Genomic DNA, 6,942 nt, shown 5'->3' with positions numbered 1-6,942 from the left:
AACTCACTTTGTAGACCAGGCTGGCCTCGAACTCAGAAATCTGCCTGCCTCTGCCTCCCGAGTGCTGGGATTAAAGGCGTGCGCCACCACCGCCCGGCGAGTATGTGACCTAGAGGTTGTTTTATGGTATTTCGGTGAAGAATGTGGCTGATTTTGCCCTTGTCTGAAGGATCTACCTGAGACTAAGGTAAAGAGATTTGTATTAGCTGCATTGACAAAGGGAGTCTCAAAAAAGCCCAGCGGAGACTTTGTTCTCTCTTTTAGTCTCATGAAGAGCACTCTGATCCAGTGTAGCAAACTTACAAAGAAAAAAGACAAAATGCTTGGTTAAAGGGGAACCGAGAAGTGGAAAGGAGCTAACTCCTATGTGCAAGGAGATAAACAGATTAAGGGAGTGGTGACCGCAAGACAGATCCCACCCTGCTAGGTTTATTCTTTAGAAAAAGCAAGCAGATCTTGAATTCAAGGCCAGCCTGGGACAGAGCAAGTTCTGGGTGAGAAAAAGCTTAGGTCCAGGCGTGGTGGTGCATGCCTTTAATTCCAGCATTCAGGAGACAGATCCATGCAGATCTCTGGGTTCAAGGTCAATCTAACAGAGCAAGTTCCAGGACAGCCAAGCTTAGGCAGTGAGAGAGTTGGAAAACAGAAAGCTGTTGATGATGTCCTAGAACAAGGGGGGCATGTTTGAGCTCCAACGAACAGCTGAACTCTGCAATTTTGGCCATGTATCTCTGGCTGTAGAGTCAAGAATAGAAAGGACTATTGGGACAATTAATGCTGGTTAGCTGGAGCTAAGAAGTTAGTGATTTCACTAAGGTGAAATCTTCTGGGAAGTGTTTTCTGAGATCATAAAGAAGCTGTGTTCCAGAGATAGCCAAGCTTGTACCTTGTGCTGCAACAGGACTTGGTAATGTGTAAGACTTGCCCAGATGGTACTGGTTTTGAAGGCATGAAGGGGTCATGGAGAGCGGCTGAGGCTTGGCACTGTGAAAGGTCAGGGAAGGTACAGCCTCAGTTGCAGTTGAAGGCCCAGGACTGAAGGGGTCATGCAAAGAAGCTGAGGCTTGGTACCATGAAGAGAACCTATGGGAGGCTGTTGGTGAAGCCTACTTGCAGCAGAAGACTCCAGCAAATTAGAGATGCCAGTACCATGGGATGATTGTCAAGAATAGCAACCAGACCCTAGAGTGATACAGCAGGCAGAGCTGGAGATGTGACCCAAGCGCTTTGGAGGAGCTCAGGAGATCATGTGTAGATCCCCCCCCCCATACCTGAACAAGAAATTGTAACATTAAACTTGCCTTGGTGACCCCAAGATGTTTGAGATGCCAGAGCCATGGGACACCTGCTGAAGAAAGCTGACCCAGCCCAGGAGAAAGAGGTTTATGGCAGTCAACAAGGATGAAAGAAGGTGGAGATATGAAGAGCGCTTTGACATCGGACATGGACTTTGGAGCTTGCCCAGCTGGTTTCCTGACTGACTTTGGTCCAGTATTTTCCCATAATGACATTTTGGAATGGTAATATATATCCTGCATGATACTGGAGGTATATGATCTGCTTTTTGATTTTGATTTCTTAGGGGATTATAGTTAATAGATTGCATGAATCTCAAAAGAGAGTTTAAACTTTGAACTTTTAACTGTGTTGAGACTGCTATAGGCAATGGGACCTTTTGAAGTTGAACTAAATGTATTTTGCATTATGCTATGGCTAGGTATGGTCCCCATAGACTCATGTTTGAACAAACCTATGGGGGTAAGGGAGTGAAATGTAATGGTTTAGCCCGGGGAGTGGCACTATTAGGAGATGTGGTCTTGGTGGAATGGGTGTAGCCTTGTTGGAGGAAGTGTGTCACTGTGGGGGTGAGCTTTTTAGACCCTTTTAGCTGTCTGAGGACACTCTGCTCCTGGCTTCCCTTTTGATGAAGATGCAGAACTCTCAGCTTCTCCAGCACCATGCCTGCCTGGATGCTGCTGTGCTTCCTGCCATGATGATAATGGACTGAAACTGAACCTGTAAGCCAGCCCCAATTAAATGTTGCCCTTTGTGAGAGTTGCCTTGGTCATGGTGTCTGTTCATAACAGTAAAACCCAAACTAAAATAATAACCCTAAAAAAATAATTTTAGAACTAGTTGAGCATGGTAGCTCATATAATCCCAGCACCTGATACACTGAGACAGGAGGATTGCAAGTCAAAGGCCAGCCTGGGCTACACTTAGCAAGTTCTAGGCTAGACTATGCCACCTGCAAAAATGTTATCTAAAGATAGGGAGGGGTAGAAACAGAAAGGGAAGGGAGGAAAGGGGAGAGAAAGAAAAACTGAAGGAGAAAGACAGACAAAGGCACAAAGGAACTGAACCCTCACATCCCAGAGAACTGGGCCTGTGTTGGGGAAGCAGAAAGTGGGGCCTTTCTTCATGAAGGACCACTGTTCACCCTCTCTGAGGTAGCGCAGAACAGCTGGAGAAATTAGCGTGAAGAGGCCAGTGGCTCCGAGACCTCAGCCACGCCAAGGTTAGCATTGGCTGGAGAAGGGGGAACCTTCAGGTACTGCTTATTGTCTTCTCACTGTGAGAATATCTTGAGAATATGACTTTGGTGCTTAAAGAAACACTAGGTTTTTTTGTTTTGTTTTGGTACCACATGGCCTATAAATTCCAGCCAACTCCTTCAACCACCCAGTACTGCGGAAGAGCTGCCTGCACTGGACTTTTGGGGAGACCACACATGTACCCACTCTCTTGTTGCTCTGCTAAGGTTATTTTTAAAAGTTTAACTTCCTTTCAAAGTATTATTGTGAAATATTTCTGCAGACAACTTATGCCATTTTTTCTTTCATTTAATTCAAACAAATAACCGAATGTGAATACATTTCATTTTGTAAGCACATATTGAATTGTACGTTAAATGCACAGTACTTTCTTACCAACTCCTTTGCAAGACGGGGTGTGACTTTCTCCATGTTATAGATAAATAAAATTAGAGTAATTAATTCTCTAATGCAGCTTGTAAATTAAAGAGCTAAGTTTGTGTACCAGGAATAGGTTACCTCTTTTTGAAACCAATGGGCCCAATAGATACCCGTCACCAAAACTGGCAAGCTATTAAAAGTGCTATAGGTTACCCTCCAGAACTAGACAATATGACCCTGTTGCTGACATATTTACGTCATAGAACATAAAGAAATACAGTTGGTACTCAACTGGAAACTTCACCTCTTTGGCTAACATTCATAGTGTTGTAAGGTATTATGTATACTACTGGAAGAGAAACGCAGTCAGCAATCTTGCCCAGCTTTGAATCCCATGAGCTGTAACAATGACCTATCTGGGGCTGGAGAGATGGCTCGGAGGTTAAGAGCACCTACTGCTCTTCTGGATGTCCTGAATCCAATTCCCAGCAACCACATGGTGGCTCACAACCATCTGTAATGGGGTCTGATGCCCTCTTCTGGTATGTCTGAAGAGAGCAATGGTATGCTCATATACATAAAATAAATAAATAAATCTTAAAAAAAAAAAAAACAACCAAAAAAANAAAAAAAAAAAAACCAATGACCTATTTGATAAGGTATAACCTTAGTACAATAATGGCATAAATGTTATGATAGTAACTAACTTAGGGTTCCATTTCTGTAATGAGCCACCATGACCAAGGCAAGTCTTACAAGAAAAATATTTAATTAAGGCTGGCTTACAGTTTCAGAGGTTTTGTCCATTATCATGGTGTGCCTAGGCAGACATAGTGCTGGAGAAGGAGCTGAGAGTTCTACATCTTGATCCAAAGGCAGCCAGAAGGAGACTGGATTCCACACACTGGGCAGAGATTGAGCATAGGAGATTGAGCCTCCCCAGCCCCTCACCATGACAGTGACGTACTTCTGCTAGAACAAGGCAGTGCCTGGGCAGACGCAGACGTCGTGCTGGAGGAGCTGAGAGTTCTACATCTTGATACAAAGGCAGCAAGAAGGAGACTGGATATGTTTCACACTGGCATAGCTTGAGCAGTTTAAGCCCTCCACATTGACAAACTTCCTCTAACAAGGCCATACCTTCCTATAGGTCAAGCCTTCACACCCATGATTCTATGGGGTGGCAAACCTATTCAAACTGCCACAGTTACCAACCACTTTTTGATTGGATTTAAGGCCTGCTCCACGCCGGGCGTGGTGGCAAACGCCTTTAATCCCAGCACTCGGGAGGCAGAGGCAGGCAGATTTCTGAGTTCGAGGCCAGCCTGGTCTACAGAGTGAGTTCCAGGACAGCCAGGGCTATACAGAGAAACCCTGTCTCGAAAAAACAAAACAAAACAAAAAAAACAAAACAAAGGCCTCCTCCATGAGATGGAACCTATATCTCACCAGACCTGTCAATGAGGCCAAGAACAAGGAGAACGTTTAATTGGAGCTTGCTTCCAGTTCCAGAGTTGGGGCCCATTCTTGTCGTGGCAGGACATACGGCAGCATGCAGGCAGACATGGTGCTGGAAGAGGAGCTGAGACTGTTACACCTTGATCTGAAGGCAGCAGAAGAGAGACTGCCACACTGGGTATAGCTTGAGCTTTTGAGAACTCAGAGCCTAGTGACACATCTTCTTCAACAAAGCCACACCTACTAGTACTGCCACTCCCTATGGGCCTATGGCGGGGGGGGGGGGGNATTTTTATTCAAACCACAACAGTGACTGTGAAGAAACCTTGCTTTCCAGACATAATTAAGCAGATTCACACATGAACTTACAGAGGCTGGGACAGCATGCACAGGCCTTTTGAAACTCAAGGTAGGCAAACATCCCTACATTGAATAAGGCATGATGTCCCACCTCTACCCAAGGAGCTATTGGAATTTGATTGCTAATGGGTGAGGAAAGGTTAGTTTTCTTCAATAGAGTGACACTCGACTTATCAACCACACGTGAAGGCGGGCTCCGTACGTACCCAGGGGTAGTTATCCAGCAAAAACTGGACTCTGTTTGGTTTGTTTATTTGTTTGTTTTTTGTTTGTGTTTTGCTTTACTTTGTTTTTAGTTTGGGTTAGTAGAGCGGTTGCGGATGATCTGGGGAGAATTTGGGGAAGAGGATGGATGTGACCAACAAAACACACTGTTTGAAATTCTCAAAGAATAAATCAAACTATTTACTATTAAAAAGGCAAACAAGCTGAGGAACCCGTGAAGAGCAAGCCAGAAAGTATCTTTCCTTCAGTTGTTGCTGCCTCTGTTCCTGCTTGAGTTCCTGCCCCCGATTTCCCTTCTGAGGGGCTGTGATCACGATGTGGAAACCAGGTAAACCCTTTCCTCTCTAGTAGCCTGTGGTCAGTGTTTTTACCCCAGCAACAGAGAAGCAAACCCGGACAAGGCTATGGAATATAACTGTGTCACTGGGCTTCATACTGAGAAGAGATGAACCTTGGTCTCACAAGATAACCTCGTTCTCGGGAGAGCGGTATCTTCTGGAAGGAAGCCAACCCTTGTGCTTTGATTTGGTGATGATAGACTTGAGATACCAACTTTCCTAAACTACCACATAATTGTAGAGCATGATTTCTGAGTATGACTGTAATAGTGTGTACATGTAAGTGCATGTGTATGTGTGTGTATGTGTGTGTGTGTGTGTGTGTTTTGTGCATGTGTGTATGCTGAAGCACATTTATTTGTTCATGGATATGTGGAGGCAGGTGGAAGTTCAGTGTCTTTCTCTATTACTCTTTGGAAACAGAATTGGAAATGGCATCTCTCATTAAACCTGGACCTCCTTGACTGGCTAGATTGGTTGGGCCAGCTAAGCTGTCAGGGTCCTCCTGTCTCCACCTCGCAGCCCTGGGATTACTATGTAGGTTTCTATGACCAACTTCGTTAACTGTAAGTGCATGGTGCTCATGCATGCGTAGAAAACACTTTACCCCAAGAGTGTTCTGTTTTATTCGTTTGTATGTTTGTCTTGTCAGCGGGTCCTACTATGTAGCCCCAGCTGGCCTAGAATTCATTCACTATGTAGACTAAACTGGCCTTGAGCTCACAGAGATCTGCCTGCCTCTGCCCCCCAAGTGCTGAGATTAAAAGCATATATATGCCGCCACACCTGGCCTCACGAGTGTTTTTGAAAGAGATTGCTAACCCTGGCTCAGGAAATGGGAACCTGGGGTCCAGCCTGCTCTCTTGAGGTAAAATTAAAATGCATTTGGGAAATGCAAGAACAAGTCAATTAGTCAAGGCCAAAACCTTCAGGTTCATGATCTGAGACTCAGAGCAGAAGGTTAAACAGAAACACAATCCAAGGCTTTCTGACTTTTCTTTGTGTGCTGACATCATTGCTTCTTAGCCATGATTAACCTTGAGATCTGTTTCACTCTGAGCTAGAACTCTTCATTCTGGAGCAAGTCAAAATGGTACAATTGGCCAATAGTTTCTAAGTAAGTGAGTCATAAAAGAGAAGTCATTGATGAGAAAAACAATTAACATTATCAAAGGGAGGCCACTGTGGGTAAACACCATGATTTATGATCCCCACGCTCACTGGTGTTTCTCCCCCACTTTGCAGCTGTGGAATAAAATGACTTGAAGAAACCTGAATCTGCCAGGCAGTGGTGGTGCATGCCTTTAATCCCAGCACTCGGGAGGCAGAGGCAGGAGGATTTCAGAGTTTGAGGCCAGCCTGGTCTACAGAGTGAGTTCCAGGACAGCCAGGGCTATGCAGAGAAACCCTGTCTCAAAACAAAACAAAACAAACCAAACAAACAAACCTGAATCTTCTTGTAAAGGTTAATCGCCAAGTCTTGCTGTCATCCATGCTACTTTCAGGTTAGAATCCCAGGATAGCATTCTGTCCCCAGGTCACCCCCACCTGGACGCCTCAGCTTGTTTCCCCAGCAACTGGATGGAAGAAAATGAAAATGATTATATTCTCTTGAAAAATAGAAGAGATGGGAGATAGGTAGGTAG

The sequence above is a fragment of the Mus pahari genome, chromosome 11, assembly GCF_900095145.1.
Source record: "Mus pahari chromosome 11, PAHARI_EIJ_v1.1, whole genome shotgun sequence".
NCBI lineage: Eukaryota > Metazoa > Chordata > Mammalia > Rodentia > Muridae > Mus > Mus pahari.
The sequence above is the reverse complement of the archived record's forward strand: the minus strand, read 5'-3'. Positions refer to the sequence as shown.